The sequence below is a fragment of the Camelina sativa genome, chromosome 9 (assembly GCF_030686135.1).
Source record: "Camelina sativa cultivar CO46 ecotype springtype chromosome 9, ASM3068613v1".
Lineage (NCBI taxonomy): Eukaryota > Viridiplantae > Streptophyta > Magnoliopsida > Brassicales > Brassicaceae > Camelina > Camelina sativa.
Window position 1 is genome coordinate 17,384,777 of NC_141888.1, and position 20,492 is coordinate 17,405,268.

Genomic DNA, 20,492 nt, shown 5'->3' on the forward strand with positions numbered 1-20,492 from the left:
TAGCTCAAAGTTTGCTTGAGATTTGTTGACCAAGTTAGATAACCACAATGATTAGTTCAGCCCATGAATCCCTCCTAAGGACCTTCTTTGTTTATTGATTTTTAAGTCTTAATCCTGTTGCTTGCTTGTTGTTTGATTCGTTTTTGCATTGCTCTGTTTTTATTGTATTGCTCTGTTTTTGCGTTTAGTCCAGCTCGACCCTGCACTCGATCTACACTCGATCGAGTGCTTGCTCGAGTTCTTCCCCAGAACTTTTGTTTATGATTTGTAGCTGTCCTGTCTTATTTCTAGTCTCATTCTATTTGCATTTCTAATGCATTTACTTATTGTCCTGTTCATTATTGTCTTGCATTGGTTCATTGTTGTAGTTTTTATTTCTGTTCTAGCTTCATATTAGTCATAGTCATTCTTTTCCATTTACATTTAGCATCTAGTTCTTATAGTTTTACTTTCTGCATTTTGCATTTTCATCATAGGATTGTTAGTGACAAACATCCTTTACATTTGGCTTGACTTAGTCTCATATGCATGTCTTAATTGTTCACAAACACTCATTTAGGATTGATACCTCTTATACTGCAACTGCATAAGGGGAATTGAACACCTTACCATCCATTCATTCATATCTCACCATTGCATACATTCATCATCATTCACCACCACAATAAAATTCTTGCTTCAAAAGCCTCTTGAGAACATCCATAGGCTGCAAAAGGGTTTGGGAAATCAGAGAAGGAGAGTAGTTCAAGTTCAGCAAGAGGATCAAGTCATCATGGAGCAACAAGCTAACCATGAGCAGAGACCTAGGCACATTGGTGCTGGAGATGCACCCAACACACACAACCAGAGAGCTAGTATTGTGCCTCCAACAGTTGCTAATAATAATTTTGAAATCAAGAGTGGATTGATCTCCATGATTCAAGCCAACAAGTTCCATGGGTTGCCAATAGAAGATCCACTAGATCACCTTGATGAGTTTGACAGAATATGTGGTCTTACAAAGATTAATGGAGTGAGTGAAGATGGATTCAAGTTGAGGCTCTTCCCATTCTCACTTGGAGACAAGGCTCACCTTTGGGAGAAGACTCTTCCTACTGGAGCAATAACCACATGGGATGCTTGCAAGAAGGCTTTCTTGGCAAAATTCTTCTCAAATGCAAGGACTGCTAGATTGAGGAATAAAATTTATGGGTTTGCTCAAAAGAACAATGAGAGCTTTTGTGAAGCTTGGGAGAGGTTCAAAGGATTTCAGACTCAGTGTCCTCACCATGGCTTCAGCAATGAGTCCCTACTTAGCACATTGTATAGAGGAGTGCTTCCCAAGATCAGGTTGCTTCTTGACACAGCCTCTAATGGCAACTTCCGTTACAAGAATGTGGAAGAAGGCTGGGAACTAGTTGAGAATCTTGCTCAGTCAGATGGCAACTATAATGAGGACTATGACAGAACCTGATGTTCATATATTTTACCTTGTTTTCCCTTAGTTTATTCACATCTTTTGCATCTTTTGCTATCCATTTTAACCATTATTGCATAGCTTTAGGACCAATCATGCATTAGAGTTTAGTTGCATTGCATTTGCATCTTTTCATGCATAAACAGGTGATTTTGGAGCTTAAGGAGCATGGAAGCAATGGAGAAGAGATGTGAAGCAATCATGAGGAGGAAACAAGGGAGTTAAGGCTGAAGAACCAAGGTCCAGAGTCCAACTCGACCGCACACTCGACCAGACACTCGACCGTGTGCTGAGGAGGACTCGACCGAGTGGAGGATGCACGAGAGAAGCCAGCTCGACCAGCCACTCGACCGAGCACTGGTCGAGTTGACCAAGCCGTTAACTACTTTGACTTTTTGTATTTTTAGGGCTTCCACCTCCTCTCCTATATAAAGCCTTGTACCTGCAGCCACCAAGAGAGTCCAGCTTTTTAGATATTCTCTAAACCTAGTTTTTACCCTTTTGGGAATTATTCTTTTTGCACTTTTATTTTTCTTAGATCTTGTATTTGAAAAAGACTAAATTTCTCAACATTGTTGGTTTCATAACTTTCCGAATATTGAGAATTTGAGTTTGATCCTTTCATCAATATTGAAGATCTTTGTTTCATCTTTCTAATAATGCAAGTTTCAATATTTTCTGGGTTTTTGACTTTGTTCATCATGTATTGTTGTGAGTAGTTTGCTTAGGATCTTGAAGATGGATTAAGATGGATTGATCTTGTGGTTTGTGTGATTTGGTCAAGCTTGATTGTTGTAGATCTCTTATAGGCTAGATGTTCTTATTGCTGATCCTATATCTGACAGGGTAGGATCTGATTTCAAGCTTTTTAGCATCACACCAATGTTTAAGAAGCATAGATAAGGCTAGATCTAGAGCTTACCATTAGGCTTGCTAAGAGATTAGAGGTCTTGTTTGGTTTGAGATGTATTGCTTAATGCCTGCTTGTGTAGATTCTTTACTGTGTGAGAACAAGTCTAGAATTGCATAGGTTTGATTGTTTCTTGCCATGAGAGTGGAAGGAACTTGTCTTAGATTTATATGTCTAGAGGTTAGCTCAAAGTTTGCTTGAGATTTGTTGACCAAGTTAGATAACCACAATGATTAGTTCATCCCATGAATCCATCCTCAGGACCTTCTTTGTTTATTGATTTTTAAGTCGTAATCCTGTTGCTTGCTTGTTGTTTGATTCGTATTTGCATTGCTCTGTTTTTATTGTGTTGCTCTGTTTTCCGGATTTAACCAACTCGACCTCCCACTCGACCTACACTCGGTCGAGTGCTTGCTCGAGTTCATCCCCAGAACTCTTGTTTATGATTTGTGATTGTCATGTTTCATTCCTGTTTCATTCCAGTTGCATTCATTTAGTTTTCAGTTCATTACCTGTCTTGCATTAGTTCATTAGTGGTAGTTTCTATTTCTGTTCTAATATCATTACTGTTGCAATCATTCAGTTTCATTTGCATTTAGTTCTTAGTTCTTGTAGTTTACTTTCTGCATCTTTACATTTTTATCCTAGGATTGTTAGTGACAAACAATCTTTACATTTGGCTTGACTTAGATTCATATTCATATCTTAATTGTTCACAAACACCCATTTAGGATTGATACCTCTTATACTGCGACATCATAAGGGGAATTGAAACACCCATCCATCATTCCTTTCATATCTCACCATTGCATACATTCATCATCATCATCATTCACCCACCATACAAACCTTGTTTCAATTTGGCGCCGTTGCCATCTGAGTGTGTTTTTGTGACATTTAGGATCCATATTAGTCTAAGATTAAGTTCGTATAACCACTTGTTCACTACTGCTCTTGTTTCTTCTCCTGCTTGTCTGTGATTGAGTTTCAGGTGCCAGCTCGACCATCAACTCGACCACCACTCGACCGAGTCGTGATCGAGCACCTGATCGAGTCAGACGCCGGATCTAAATAGACAGCACTTCCCAGTCGACTCGACCATCAACTCGAGCATGTGCTCGACCGAGTGTCTGTTCGAGTCAGTAACCATGTTTCAAGGCAGTGAGTTCTATTATGAACCCATGCACCAGCAACAAGGTTTCCAGACTCAATGGTGTCAGACCTACCAAGCCCAAGAACCTGACTTAAGAGCCATGATGAAACAACTATTGCTTGGGCAAGCCAATCAGCAGATTGAGGAGGCAAGGCTGTTTGAAGAGCTGAACCAAAAATTGAATTCCTATTCTCATGACCTGAGTCACCAGCTTGAGAGTCTGACCTCTTCATTCCAGTACATGGAGAGCTCCATTGCTTCTACTTTACCTCCTAAGCCACACCAACATCCTCAACAAGCTATTCAAAACCAAAGGGAGTTCACTGCTAAAGCTATCCATCTCCATGAGGAATATGTCACTGAGGGCAGTGAGGTTCAAGGTGGGGAAGATTCATCACTAATTGAAGCCCAGAGTGAAGGTTTTACTGAGCAGACTGAAGCAGAGAAACAACTCGACCAGGTGCTCGACCACACACACGATCGAGTACCTGATCGAGTGACTGATCGAGTTGAAGACACAGAAGCTGTTAAGCCTGCTAGATACATTCCTCCTGCTTACAAACCACCTCTACCTTTCCCAGGGCGTTTCAAGACACAAAAGATAAGAGAACTCAGGGAGATCATTGAGAAAAAGGAGAAGATAGCTTTGCAACAAGAGAACGAGAAAGCCTTGAAAGAAGAGGGTGTAATTGAGAAGAAGGAAGTGATGGCCATACAAGAGGTCATCATTGCTTACCAAGAAGAAGAGAGAGGACCTGCTTTGGAACAGTATGCTCCATACCCTCTCTATCAGGATTTTTTACTTGAGATGTCAAAGAAGAGGGCTCATGACCAAGATATGAAGTATTTGAAAGAGATTGGGAAAGCTATTGTCCCAACAAAGCTTGAAGATCCAGGCTCATTCAACTTACCCTGTTCCATCAGCTACATGCACTTCAATAAGTGCCTTTGTGATTTAGGAGCTTCAGTGAGCTTGATGCCATACTCAGTGGCTGAGAAGTTGGGGTATGAGGACTTCAAGGACAGCAACTACTATGTCAGTCTAGTAGATGGATCCAAGAGGGATGTGGTTGGAGTGATTGAAAACCTCCCTATCAAAATAGGAGAAGCAAGGATCCCAACTGATTTTGCAATCATGAGCATGGAACAAGAGCCTGAAGACCCTCTTATCTTGGGAAGGCCATTCTTAGCTACAGCTGGGGCTGTTATTGATGTGAAGATGGGGACTATCAAGCTCCACCTGACTGAAGACTTCACTATGAAGTTTGACATCAACAATCCCACTAATCTGCCTTCAAAATATGATCCACCTTACACTATCAAAAGAAAGGAGGATCATGAGGTCTCAAGTGAGGAAACTGCTTCAAGGGGTAAGCTAACCTTTCAAGAAGATTCAGTGGAGAAGCTTAAGAATTTTGTTCAAGAACTGACTGCTTTAGTCAAGGATCTTCAAGTCAAGCTGAACAAAAGGACTTTGAAGAGAGCAAGGCCAAAGCTCAAGGATAAAAAGAAACATGATTTAAGTGCTAAGGAGGTAGTGATCAAAAAGGAACACAAAGGTTATCAAGTAGAACCAGGAGGATTTCATCACCTCCTTGGTCTCTAACTCAAGCCTGAAAAGGCAATCAAAAGTCAAGCTTAGTGACTTTAAACAAGCTCACTAGGGAGGAAGTCCCTAAGGTATCCCTGTATATATTGCTTTGGAATTTTGGTATTTTGATTTTTGCTTTAGTGTTTTCATGGTCAGGGAAGCAAGGGAGTCTGAATAGAAGAGGAAGGGACAGCCATTTGAGATTCGCAGTCCAGCTCGACCCCCCCACTCGGACACGTACTTGACCGAGTCAAGGTCGGTTGCCATAGTCGAGCTGCCCCAAACTCCGTCTCCAAGTTACCCTCCCATCCCACCTCAATACTACATGGTACCATCATCACCTTCACTTGTAAATATCATTGCATTTCATAGTTGTGTTTTGTTTTTAATCTTGGATCCTCTTACAAATTTCTTTCACACAGAGGACTGTGTGATTTAAGTTTGGAGGAGGGTTTGAGATAGCATTTGATGTTGTGTTTTGTGTTCTTATTTCAAATTTTTAGCATCTTCATATTAGTATTTGCATAGCATCTAAGGCATAGAAAAACCCTAAAAATTTGAAATTTTTTGAAAAACTCTTTATAAAAAAGAGTGTTCATGTAGTTTGCATTGCATATTAGGATCTTGTTTAGCATGTTTCATGTAGGATTGTATAATAGGGTGAATTACTCAAATGTTACTCATTTTAGGTAATATTACCAGAATCTACAAAAAACTTTTTTATTACTAAAATGTTTCGGGTATTTTCAAAATACCCAGCGTGCCCCTGTTTTATGTTACCGGAAAAAACGTTATTACAAAAATGTCATTGCCACGTCAGACGCCACGTCAGAAATCGCTGACGTGTACCATAACTCAGCCAGAACGCGATACAGAGTATGTTGCGGCTGAATTATAGGTATGTTGCGGCTGAGTTACTCAAAAAAACATTTGAGTAAGAGTGGACGGCTGACTTATGAAAATCTGGCTGAGTTACGCTTATAAGTCAGCCAAGAGTTATGGCTGACTTATTAAATTTGGCTGAGTTATGCGCATAACTCAGCTGTAGTAATGGCTGAGTTTTCACCTGATGGTTGAGTTGTCAAGATTTTGGCTGAGTTATCGCTACGACACGGTTGAGTTGTCAAAATTTTGACTGAGTTATCACAACGACACGGCTGAGTTGCCATTTTTTGACTGGCTGAGTTATGAAAAATGGCTGACTTATGAGATGTAGTTACGGCTGAGTTATGGTATAAAACTATAACTCAGCCGTAATAGGCTGACTTATCGACAAGTCAGCCGTTTGACGGCTGACTTATTGGCAAAAGATTAATTACTAGAATGTTTTTCAGTTACGGCTGACTTATCAAACGATACGGCTGAGTTACATATTTTTAGTTCATGAAGCGGCTGAGTTTGGCAGTAATTTTTTTTGCTTTTTAATTACTGTAATGTTTTTCGTGTTGTGGCTGAGTTTTAGTTAGGCTGAGTTATGGTATTGTTTCATGACTGATTTGCCACGTCGGATGCAGCATCCATGTCAGCATTCCATGTCATCATCTTTTTCTCCGGAAATACGAAACGTCGTTCGACTCTGGTTCTTCAACTGGTTAATAAGTGAACTATTTTTCCTTCTTATTCACCTTGTTCTTCTACTTCTTCTTCACTTTCTTCTTCACACCTTGTTCTTCTACTTTTGTTCTTCTCCACCTTGTTCTTCATTATATTTCATGGATCCAGTGCCGGTACTAGTTGTGTCCGGTAATTGGATAAAGACACAGAGATATGTATTTAACTCCGACGAGAGAGGGTGTATAGTTGTGCAGATAGATGGAGGCACAACATACGACAAGCTTGTTAAGGTTGTTCTTGAAGACTACGGATTGGACTCGTTTAGACATGAGCTAAAGCTGAGCTACATGTTCTCGAACAGGGCAATGAAACATATGGCGCATGATACTCCACCAGTTTTTGTCTCCAATGATCGACAGTTGCAATGTTTTTTGGGTCTATGGAAAACCGATCAGCTACGTCTCTGTGTAGAGTTTTCGGCGAAAGAGTCTACAGAAACTAGTGGAGCTAGAGGAAGTATGATTCGGCGAAGCAGAGACTCGAATGCAGAATCTACACCCGAAGTGTGCGGTGGGGGATTTGAAGGCACTTGTTTTGATTATGGTAAGATTGTTGACAAAGAAAACGAAGAAGAAGCTGCTGAAGTAGCATCTGACGAAGAAGAAGACGATGAATTTTCAACCTGATTTGATGTTTTCGACGACTCCGATGGTGAGTCATCTGATGACGAGAAGTTTTCTGTATTGGGCGAGCCTCAGAGTACAGTGGAAGACCCACCTACTCCGCCTCCTCAGAAGAAAGCTCATAGAGATGATAACTTTGCCGGATCGAAGATGAATCCGGAGGCTATTAGGTTGGAGGTGTCAACGCTAAAATTTGCTGTAGGACAACGATACAGTAGCAAAAAGCAGTTCAGGAATCACGTGAAACTTATTTCGGTTAGGGATGGATTTGATTTTAATGTACCAGTCTCAAATCTGAGACAAGTGGTTTTTAGGTGTTGGGTTAAAGGATGTATTTGGAGAGTTCGTGCATCTGTACAAGGGGATGACCCGGATTTTCATGTTCGTGTATACGATTCGGAACACACATGTTCTGTGACGGAACGTTCTACTAGATGCTGTCAATCAACAGCTGATGTACTGGCAGGTCTTTACAGGGACTATCTTGGTGATCTTGGTCCGGATGTTAAACCTAAAAGTGTCGGAGTCATTTTCAATAAGCAATTTAGTCTAAAGGTAATTACTATGTTTCGACTGACTTATTGATAATAATGGTTGAGTTATAGGTATGTATAGGCTGAATTATTTACATTTTACGGCTCATTTATTGATTATTTAAGGCTGACTTATTCGAATGTATCGGCTGAGTTATTTATATATTATGGCTGATTTATTAATTTGTTGGTGTCGACAGATGGGTTATTGGAAGGCATATCGAACGCTGCTGAATGCAAGGCAGATCCATCAGGGAACTCCTGAGGAAAGTTTTAGCGAGTTGCCTTCTTACATATTCAAGTTAAAAAGGGAAAATCCGGGTACAGTCACGCGTCTTCAAATAGGTGATGAAGATAGATTCAAATATGTTTTTATTGCTTTTGGTGCGAGTATTGCTGGGTTTGCTTTCATGCGCAAAGTTGTTGTTGTCGACGGAACGTTTCTCCATGGTAGTTACAAAGGGACACTTCTAACAGCCCTAGCTCAGGATGGTAACTTTCAAATTTTCCCATTAGCTTTCGCTGTTGTTGACACTGAAAATGATGAGTCTTGGCGTTAGTTCTTTACACAACTCAAAGTTGCCATTCCAGACGAAAAGGATCTTGCGGTAATCTCCGATAGACATCAGTCAATAGGGAAAGCGATTCGTCAAGTGTATCCGTTGGCTTCACGTGGAATTTGCACTTACCATTTGTATAAGAACATCTTGGTGAAGTTCAAAGGAAAACATTTGTTCCCTCTGGTGAAAAAAGCGGCAAAGTGTTTTAGGCTAACTGATTTTAATGAGGCTTTCAATGAGATTGAAGCACGTCATCCCGAACTACATGGATACCTCCAACGAGCTGGTGTCCGAATGTGGGCGCGTGTTCATTTCCCGGGTGAAAGGTACAATTTAATGACAACGAATATTGCAGAATCAATGAACCATGCACTGTCAAATGCTAGAAGTCTTCCCATAGTTCAACTTCTAGAATCGATACGGATATGATGACCAGATGGTTTTCTGAACGGAGAGAGGATGCGAAATCGCAGCAAACAACGCTCACTCGAGGTGTTGAGAAACTATTACAGGTAATTTTACATAAGTCAGTCGTCAATGTTGATAACTCAGCCGTAACAGTTACCATATCTCTGCCGTAATTGTTTCCTTATCTCAGCCATTACCATTATAGTTTCCATAACTCAGCCATTGTTGTTTCAATAACTCAGCCATAATTGTTTTCATAACTCAGCCTAAAGCGTTTTGTTTTTTGTTCTACTCCCTTATAGGACCGTGTCACCGGAGCAAGACTTATGGAGGTACAAACGATTGATGCTGTACGTGTTCAAGTGAAATATGGATCATCTTTGCATGTTGTAAATTTAGAAATAAAAAGTTGCACATGCCGTCGTTTCGACCACGAGAAAATACCATGCATCCATGCAATCGCAGCTGCAGAGCATATGGATGTGTCTCGTATATCCATGTGCAATACGAAATTTAGGAGTGTCGATTTGGTTAACGGATGGGCTGGTTCAATCATGCCTCCAGATGAATCATTCCCTGCTCCTGAAGTTGTGGATAATCAGAAGTGCTTGCCTCCGATTGTTGTGAACCAGCCAGGAAGACCAAAGAAGCGTAGGATTAAATCATCTTTGGAAGTTGCCACTGAAAATAAACGCCCTAGGAAGCAACACGCATGTTCGCGATGTAAGCAAGTTGGACACAATGCGAAAACTTGTGCTCTATAGTTTATATTGTGTTATTACTCATCTGTCAAAGTATTATTGCTTTATTTTGTGGTATTACTCATCTGTCAAGTAGTATAACTCTACCATAACACACTATAACTCAGCCATAACACACTATAACTCAGCCATCACATGAATCGACGATATATTTCGTCCTGTATCATGATAACTCAGTCGTAATAAACTATAACTCAGCCATATAATCAGTCGTATAAATCAGTCGTTTGATTGTTTCTTTGATAACTCAGTCATGACATGAATCGACTATATATTTCGTTTTCCCGTAAAAGCTATAACTCAGCCGTAAATTTTATAACTCCGCCATGACATTAAACTTCACTAAGATCGTTTTGATTAGTTTCCATTACACTTCATCCAAACAACAACAAAAAATATATATAATAACAACGCCTAAACGAGAGATCTCTGGTCGGGGGAGCCCGATCGAAAAGTTTCGCCACCAACCCTCTAGCGTTCTGGACGGTCCTGCAATCGCAGAACGGGAGCTGGGCCAGATATGTCAGTCTCCAATGGTTCCTCCACTGCGAGTTCGTTCACCGCAATTCGACAGAAATCTCGTACCCGTTGTAAGGCCTCTAGCCTTTCGATTGGCAATCCGGAGCCTCTGGACATCATGTCCTCTATAAAGGCACATGGGCCTTCAAGAAGATGGCGCTCGCGGAAGGCTTCACCCGACGACTCCAGGAAATTGACGTATCGGATTAACCTAGTCAAGCAAGCTCGATAGGCCCAGACATCCGTCACGAACGGGAAGGCGGTTTCCCTCAGGGGTTCGCGATCGCCTTTCTGGAGATCGGGTACATCCATCTGATCGACCAGTTCTTTGCACGCCTTGTGATCATCAAGTAGACAGACCATTCGCCAGTTTGCCAAGAAGTAACCTTCGACGATAAGGTCTTCCAGGACTAGAATGGTTCCCTCTAAACGGTAAAAATGATGGAGCTGGTCAAGTTTCAGCCGAAGCGCCCGTATATACGCGCCCATCCTCTTTCGCCGAGCTCGGTACTCTCGGAGTTCTAGCTGAAGGGGAGACACACCGGGGTCGACAGTATTTGAGTTTGGAGCGACCTCACGAGATCGGGACGTCTCCCCTACCTCCTGTGGAATGGGATTTTCCGGCTCCCGATTGCCGGATGCGGCGGCTATCCTTTCCCGGGCCTGTCTCAGCAATGCGGATCGAGTTCTTGCTGGCATCCTTCTATTTCTTACGCTGGTGGAAGTTCGAATGATTTATTCCCCAAACCTTCATCCCTATTTATATAGAGTCATGGGATGTAACCGCCGCTGAGTCCACCAATCAGACTGCAGCAAAAATTCCGCTGTGTCCCGAGAATAACTATAAAAGACCGTGCAACACATTTAATGAAACGCGTCTTTCGTTTTCCCGTAAAGCTATAACTCAGCCGTTAAGCAATATTTTGGCAAGTTAACCTAATAATTACAAAAACATTTCTTTTGATAACTCAGCCATATAGATCAGTCGTTTGTTTTCATATTGTCTTTTTCGATAACTCAGTCATAACTCACTATAACTCAACCATGACATGAATCGACTATATCTTTCGTTTTCCCGTAAAGCTATAACTCAGCCGTTAAGCAATATTTTGGCAAGTTAACCTAATAATAGACGCGACATTTCTTTTGATAACTCAGCCATATAGATTGTTCATTTTGATATTTCATCCGTTATTCACTATAACTCAGCCGTCACATGAATCGACGTGACCTTTCGTGTTCCCGTAAAACTATAACTCAGTCAATACATGAGAGTAGATACTAAAATGTGGAAGCATGAAAGGTGGATACATAGAATTAGCCGAAGAAAAAAAGGGACGTTTAATACATGAAAAAGATGGGAAACTATACGACTAAATGGAAAACAATTACTTTAAAATAAACAGAAATTAGAGTCACGAATTGATAAGGTAAAACTAAAAATCACTGCTGGAAACCCTAAAGGATCTCCGAGACTTTGAGGGACAACCACAGAAGGTAACAGTTTTCGCACATGATTTCATAGTCTCCATAGCGGAGAGAATGGAAACCATAATTCAAACAACACATCACAGCACAAGTGGGTGAAGGGAGTGGCGGGCTGTCAGGATAGCGATGGGAGGCTGAGTATGAGTTTTTCCGGGCCGTCTTATAACGAGATAAATCATCCAGAAAATAATTACCAGTTACAATGGCATCCGAAGACTTCAGAGGATAATGATTTGCATCAAACAGCTAGAGGTAATGGACGGCCATATCCTCATTCCCTTGACAAATACTTAGTACCCCACATGCTAAGGTGGCATAACCATCGGCCGGTACAATACGACTGAGAATATCAATCCCACGCTGGATATCTCTATCCTCAGCCACAACCCTTAGCCCTTTGAAGTAAATGGCAATGGGGTTGCCGGCCTCAAAGCATTTGACGAAGAAAAGCCTGTGCCGCCCTTCATTTTGGAGGCTACCATCAGGGGCATTGGACGTGTTGATTTCTGATGAATCAGTACAAAGCCAATATATAGCAGCTGTCTTTAGAACTTCATCACTGTATACTGCATTTTTTCCCCTATAACCAGCCCTTAAAATAGAACCAAGTGTGGTCCATCCACCATATTCTGCAGCATTTTCTGCAACAAGGAAAACGATTTTGACGAAAACGTCGTCGGGGAGATCCGGCATCTTGGGTGCTAGCGCGGACATAGTGTTGAAAAAAATAATTTTATTCTAGTTTGTAGTTGAGAGGTAATAGACTAAAAACGGGAATATTATAACTCAGACACTTGGTTCTATTTGTAGTTGAGAGGTAATAAATAGACTAATGATTTTAGGGTTAAGCATATTTTGGCGGGAAACCATAAGTTATTCATGTAACACAGCCATAACATGAATCGACGTGACCTTTCGCTTTCCCGTAAAACTATAACTCAGCCGTAAAGCAATATTTTGGCGGGAAGCTAAACAATAAAATTATTACAAGTTAACCTAATTTATTGGTAAGCAATATTTTGGCGGGAAACCATAAGTTATTCCTGTAATAGACGCATCGACGAGACCTTTTCAGATTATTCCTACTGATAATTCAGCCATTACTAACTAGAACTCAGTCAATACATGAATCGATGAGAATTATGGCTGAGTTATCATTAGAAACGAAGGTCATTTCTTCAAATTGTTTATAATGAACTCAGTCATCATTCTCTATAACTCAGCCGTCACATGACCTGTAACTCAGCCATATAGATTGTTCCTATAACTCAGTCATAACTCACTATAACTCGGCCGTTAAGCAATATTTTTGCAAGTTAACTTAATAATAGAATCGACCTTTCTTTTGATAACTCAGCCATATATATTGTTCATTTTGATAACTCATCCGTTATTTACTATAACTCAGCCGTCACATGAATCGACGTGACCTTTCGTGTTCCCATAAAACTATAACTCAGCCAATACATGAGAGTAGATACTAAAATGTGGAAGCATGAAAGGTGGATACATACAATTAGCCGAAGAAAAAAGGGACGTTTAATACATGAAAAATATGGGAAACTATACGAATAAATGGAAAACAATTATTTTAAAATAAACAGAAATTAGAGTCACAAATTGATAAGGTAAAACTGGAAATCACTGCTAGAAACCCTAAAGGATCTTAGAGACTTTGAGGGACAACCACCAAAGGTAACAGTTTTTGCACTTGATTTCAAAGTCTCCGAAGCAGAGAGAACGGGAACACATCACATCACAAGTGGGTGAAAGGAGTGGCGGGCTGTCAGGATAGCGATGGGAGGCTGAGTATGACTTTTTCCGGGCCGTATCAAAACGAGATAAATCATCCAGAAAATAATTACCGCTTACAATGGCATCCGAAGACATCAGAGGATAATGATTTGCATCAAATAGCTGGAGATAATGGATGGCCATATCCTCATTCCCTTGACAAATACTTAGTACCCCACATGCTAAGGTGGCATGACCATCGGCCGGTACAATACGACTGAGAATATCAATCCCACGCTGGATATCTCTATCCTCAGCCACAACCCTTAGCCCTTCGAAGTAAATGGCAATGGGGTTGCCGGCGTCAAAGCATTTGACGAAGAAAGGCCTGTGCCGCCCTTCATTTTGGAGGCCACCATCAGGGGCATTGGATGTGTTGATTTCTGATGAGGGATCAGCACAAAGGCAATAGATAGCAGTTGTCTTTAGAACTTCATCACTATATACTGCATTTTTTCCCCTACGACCAGCCCTTAAAATAGAACCAAGTGCGGTCCATCCACCATATTCTGCAGCATTTTCTGCAACAAGGGAAACGATTTTGATGAAAACGTCGTCGGGGAGATCCGGCATCTTGGGTGCTAGCGCGGACATAGTGTTGAAAAAAATAATTTTATTCTAGTTTGTAGTTGAGAGGTAATAGACTAAAAACGGGAATATTATAACTCAGGCACTTGGTTCTATTTGTAGTTGAGAGGTAATAAATAGACTAATGATTTTAGGGTTAAGCATATTTTGGCGGGAAACCATAAGTTATTCATGTAATAGACTAATAATCCTAGTGATAACTCAGCCGTCAAGTCATATATATATTTCAGCCATCACTTACTATAACTCAGCCATTACATGAATATACGAGACCTTTCGTTTTCCCGTAAAACTATAACTCAGCCGTTAAGCAAAATTTTGGCGGGAAACCGTAAGTTAACCTAATAATAGACGCGACCTTTCTTTTGATATCTATAACTCAGCCATCACATGAATCCATAAAACTATAACTCAGCCGTTAACTAATAAATTAGCGGGAAACCATAAGTTAACCTAATAATCGACGTGACCTTTCGTTTTTCTATTTTTTTCCTTTATATTCTCTTAATTCATTGTATCGTATTTTGGTGGGAAACCATAAGCTATTCATGTAATAGACTAATAATCCTAGTGATAACTCAGCCGTCAAGTTATATATATATATATATATATATATATCAGCCATCACTTACTATAACTCAGCCATCACATGAATATACAAGACCTTTCGTTTTCCCGTAAAAAACTATAACTCAGCCGTTAAGCGATATTTTGGCGGGAAACTGTAAGTTAACCTAATAATAGACGCGACCTATCTTTTGATAACTATAACTCAGCCATAACATGAATCCGTAAAAATATAACTCAGCCGTAAAGCAATATTTTGGCGGGAAACCATAAGTTAACCTAATAGTCGACGTGACCTTTCGTTTTTCCAAAAGTTAACCTATTGTTTTTCCTTTAAATTCTCTTAATTCATTGTATTGTTTCGGTTTCTTACTCATTGTATCGTTTCCTTCTTCTCCGCTCACAATATATTGCACCTACAAATCTCCTCTACAACCAATATCAATATATCCTTCGATCATTGCATATGTAAGTCTCCTCTCCATCCCCTCTCAATCTATTGCATATTTTCCGATCATTGCACCTATCAGTTGGTGACGGTTGTTTTTATTTTGATAGCCGAGCTATGGACGGAGAGGGTTCCAGTAGACGTCAAAAACGCAAGGCAGACGAAGCATTATCGCCAGCAAGAGTCCCAGAAGCTTACGAGTGGGAAGAGGAATCACTAATGGGTGTGTCCGAAGCCTTTTCTCAGACAAGGGCCGCGGTCGAGGCAGAGTCAAAGCGTCGCTACGCAAAAATTCTGCGTATGATGGATGAGCATATGAAGAAGAAGGAAGAGAAGACCGTCCTCGTGCATCAAGTGGAACTAATCGACGCTCAACTAAACCAACTGAATCAAATCTTGGCTGGAGAACTTGTCGACTTAGCGACAGAGCACAAGAAGTTAGAGGAGATGAGAGAGATTGCGGAAGCCGATGCCGACCTGTGTGTGGTTCCTCCTCCTGTTGATTGGGATTAACTAAAAGCTCATGGTTCCTCCTCCTCTTAATCGGTTTTTAGAAGTTAATTCCATTGTAATGTCGTCTCTTCTTCTTTATGAACCCTGAACTTGTTTGATTTTTATTTCTTTTTGTAATGTTTCATATTAATATAACTCAGCCGGTATTATGATAAATCAGCCACTAAAGATTTATAAATCAGCCGTCACATGAATCGTTGAGAGTTTTCGTTTTCCCATAAATATTGTAACTCAGCCGCAAAGTCATATATATCAGCAATTTATTTTCATAAAGTTTCTTGAGGTAACTCAGCCATACTCACTCTAACTCAGCCGTAACATGAATCGGTGCGACATTTCGAATTCCCGTAAATATGATATCTCAGCCGTCAAATCATATATATCATTGATTTACTTTCAAATTTTTTCTTGTGATAACTCAGCCATAAGTCACTATAACTCAGCCGTTACGTGACCTTTCGTTTTCCAATAATGGTTATAACTCAGCCGTAAAGCGATATTTTGGCGGGAAACCATAAGTTAACCTAATAATTTTAAAATCTAGTTGTTGGCGGGAAACCATAAGTTAACCTAATAATATTAATATTTAATTGTCGAGTGATGTTCTTCTTCTTAAAAACGAAAATCCCCAAATGTCGAATGCTTAAACCCTAAAAAATCAAATTCTCGTAAATCATGAGCAATGTATCTGGAGATTCGAGTTGTGCATCAAATGTCCGAGAGAGAGGACGAGGTACATTTGTTGGCGTACCTAAGAGATGTTGGTGTGGAGAAGCAATCGTGGCCAAAAATTCGAAATCGGAGTCAAATCCTTGTCGACGATACTTCCGTTGTGGGTATGCAGCTGCGAAGAAGGTAGAGTCTGTTCTTGGTTATGTTGAATCTGTTCTTGTTGGTTTATATTGAATCTGTTCTTGTTCCAATTGTTGTCTCCATCACTTTGATAGCTTATGAATGATGAACACGTCTTCAAGTGGGTCGATGAGGCATTGTTGGATGAGGTAGAGTCTTTCTCTGTTCAAACTGAAAAACTACAAATGGAGCTTGGGAAGGAGCTATTTGAGAGGGTTGAAGATGCAAAATCAGAATTGAAAGCAAGGATGAAGGTTATGATAGTTGTGATAGTTTTTGGTTATATAATCATGTTTGGTCTATTTAAGATAGCAGGATGAGATAGTGTATGATGGGATTATGTTTCCATAATGTTGTTGTTAATGGTTATGGATTCCAAGTAAACTAATGTTGTTGTTAGTGGTGTTTTATCAATCTTTTTTACTAACTCAGCCATATATTTACTATAACTCATCCATAACTCACTATAACTCAGCCGTCACATGACTTTTCATTTTCCCGTAAATATTATAACTCAGCCGTCAAGTTATTTATATCACTCATTTACTTTCAAGTTGTTTCTTGTGATACCTCAGCCATAACTTACTATAACTCAGCCGTCATATGACCTTTCGTTTTCCCGTAAATATTATAACTCAGCCGTCAAGTTATATATATCATTCATTTACAAGAGTATATCTGGTTTTTAGAAAGTTTTAAAAGGTTTTACAAATTGTTTATAATGATATATATCAATTTTATTTGCATTTCTAAAAGCATTACAAGTTGTTTCTAATATTAAAACAGTAGACTCTGAATAAAATATTTTTTAAAATAGAGTTTACAAGAGCAGTGACTGAAATATTTTAAACACTCCCCCTTCATAAGGAGTGTTCACCGGTCCGATTAGGGTGGCCTCCCAACGGAAAATGTCGTCATCAACAGTTACTAAAAAAAAGTCAAACACTCAGGATGGGAGCGGACCATATAGATCGGACTCCAACGGTTCTTCCACCGCCAGCTTGCTCAGTTCAGATCGCCAGATCTGACAATCCCGCCTTAAGGATTCAAGCCTTTCCATCGGCACTTCGGAGCCCTTGGACACCATCTCCTCCAAGAAGGCACATGGACCTTCTACGTCATGGCTTTCGCGGAAGAAATAGTCTGTTGACTCCAAGTGGTTGATGTACCGCCTCAGCCTCTCCAGGCAAGCTCGGTAGGCCAATACTTCCGTGTTGTGCGGGAAGTCAGAATTTCCCAAAGGTTCGTAATCACCTTCGGGTAAGTTGGGCACCACCATATGGGAGACCTGTTCTACGCAAGAGGCATGCTCAGCAAGTAGACGAGTCATGCGCCACTTCGCCAGAAAAAAACCTTCGGCGATGAGCTCATCCAAGACTCGGATAGTCCCTTCCAATCGGCAGAGACGAAAGACTTGCTCGAATTTAAGACGAAATGCTTTAATATAAGCGCCAAGTCTCTTGCGGCGAGCTCGGTACATCCGGAGTTCCCTTTGCAAAGGATTAAAGTAACGGGATCGAGACGGAGACTCTTGAGGGGGGCATTATCCGACGCATTCGGACCGAAACCGCTAGTTCCAGCGGCTGTCAGTTCTCGGGCCCGTTTCAACCATGCAGATCGGGTAGTCACTGGCATCTTTGCTAGTTTCGTTCTAGTTTGGAATGCTCTTAACATTTCCAACCCTTTCCCTATTTATACTAAAACTTGGAATGCAACCCCCATTGATTCCACTGCCGGGAAACCATAAGTTAACCAAATAATAGGCGGGAAACCATAAGTTAACCAAATAATAGAACGTGTAAAAATCACTATAAGTCTATAAAAATCCTACATTACGGATTTATAATTGGTACGATATCTCAGCCATTACGGATTTATAAATCAATATATATCAGATTGTTTCTAGTGATAACTCAGCCATAACTCAGCTGTCAAGTGAAAATATCAGCCATTACTCTTTTGATAACTCAGCCATAACTCACTATAACTCAGTCCTAACTTGACCTTTCGTTTTCCCGTAAATAATATAACTCTTTTGATAACTCAGCCGTTATAATATATCATTCATTTACCCGTCAAGTCATATATATCACTCATTTACTTTAAAATTGTTTCTTGTGATAACTCAGCCATTACTCAGACGTCACATGACCATTCGTTCTAACGTAAATATTATAACTCAGTCGTCAAGTCATATATATCACTTTACTCAGCCATAATATTACTATCTCAACCATAACTCAGCTGTCACATGAATCGACGAGACCTTTTGTTTTCTCGTAAATATAATAAATCAGCCGTCACATGACCTTTCGTTTTCCCAAAAATACAATAACTCAGACATAAAATCATATTTTGGCAGGAAAAAATAGTTATATGATTTGGCGGAATTACGGTATCAAGGCAACTAACACCAGTTAGACAACACCATTTTAGCTGTATTACGATATCTCAGCCATTGCGGATTTATAAATCACTATAACTCAGCCGTTATATTAATCGACGAGACCTTTCGTTTTCCCTTAAATACCATAGCTCAGCCATACATTAGTATAACTCAGTCATTTGCTTTCAGATTGTTTGTTGTGATAACTCAGCCATTACGTTACTGAAATATTTAATTAAAAAAGGAGTTTACAACAGCAGAGACTGAAATATTTAATTAAAAAGAACAAATATAAGATAAATTATTCAAGAGTTCTTAAAAATAGATTTGAACTATTTAAGTTCATATTCAGTTTCCACTCCCAGCATATTGATTAGTCATCTCTCTAGCCATGGCGTCAAATCTTCTCCTATCAGATTTGTAGAGGTTAGCAAGGTATTCAATGGTCTGTTCCTCATCATTGACCTCTGGTTCAATTAACTTCTCCACTAATTCCTTGAAAACCTTAACAATGGACATGGGAGTCCACCAGTCGCGCCTCAAACGTTTTAGGTGAATGCCTCCCCTATCTGCTACATTTGGGTGGCAAATTCTTGTAATGAAAAGAACCTGCATAATCAAGAAATTTTATTTAAAAAACTATTGAGTTGCTGCAAAAAAGGAGTACTAATAATCATGCTTGCTAAAATAAAAAGGAGTATAATCAAAAATAGATACCTTGGGGGGACTACTTGGGTAATCAGGTGGAAAAGTAAGCCTAAGTTTAAACACTCCCCCTTCATAAAGAGTATTCACTGGTCCGATTAGACTAGCCTCCCAACGGAAAATGTCGTCATCAACAGTTACTAAAAAAAAGGCAAACACTCAATCTCTTTTATCCTTAACAGTAAAACAAATCTACTCTGAAGATGTATGTGTTTACCTGCTGTGATGTTTGGCGAAAGATCCCTGTTTAGACATCTCAGATCAGTCCTTATAAGGCTTGAAGGAGAACGACGGGCCATTTCTGACGGATTGAAGGAAGAATGTAAATAGATTTTTCGAATCTGAGAGATGATTTAGGAGTTTTCGTGAGACAAATGTTTGATGAGTAAGTCCGATAGCAAAAAGTATTTATAATACGCGAAATGTCGCTTTGGTTTACAAAAAGTACCCCTTCGGCTTCATAAGCGACGCTTCGCGTATTACGCCTTCAATCAATTACGGTTTTACAAGTCTCTGATAGCGCTGTTTCGAACTATAACTCAGCCTTAACGTTACTATCTCAACCATAACTCACTATAACTCAGCCGTCACATGACCTTTTGTTTTCCCGTTACTATTATAACTCAGACGTCAAGTCATATATATCACTCATTTACTTTCAAATTGTTTCTTGTGATAACTCAGCCATGACATGACCTTTTTTCCCGTAAATATTATAACTCAGCCGTCAAGTCATATATATCACTCATTTACTTTCATATTGTTTCTTGTGATAACTCAGCCATTAATGAGAGGAGAGGAGATACTAAATTGTGGAAAATAGGGACCTTTAATACATGAAAAAAGATACTCGCTTTTAATACAAGAAATGGAAAATAATTATTTTAAAATAAACAGACTTTAGAGTCGCGAGTTGATAAGGTAAAACTGGAATTCACTGCTGGAAACCCTAAAGGATCTCAGAGACTTTGATGGACAACCACCAAAGGTAACAGTTTTTGCACATGATTTCAAAGATGTCTC

At 39.9% G+C, this 20,492-nt stretch overlaps 1 non-coding gene and 1 pseudogene across 1 annotated transcript; both read right to left on the reverse strand.

Moving 5' to 3' along the window:
* Positions 1-1,168: 1,168 nt before the first annotated feature.
* LOC147938226 (small nucleolar RNA R71) lies at positions 1,169-1,275 on the reverse strand. Its single transcript, XR_015567583.1, has one exon. It is a non-coding gene; the product is annotated as a small nucleolar RNA R71 (small nucleolar RNA).
* A 17,837-nt stretch (positions 1,276-19,112) lies between these two features.
* LOC104714866 (uncharacterized) lies at positions 19,113-19,768 on the reverse strand (annotated as a pseudogene).
* Positions 19,769-20,492: the final 724 nt, after the last annotated feature.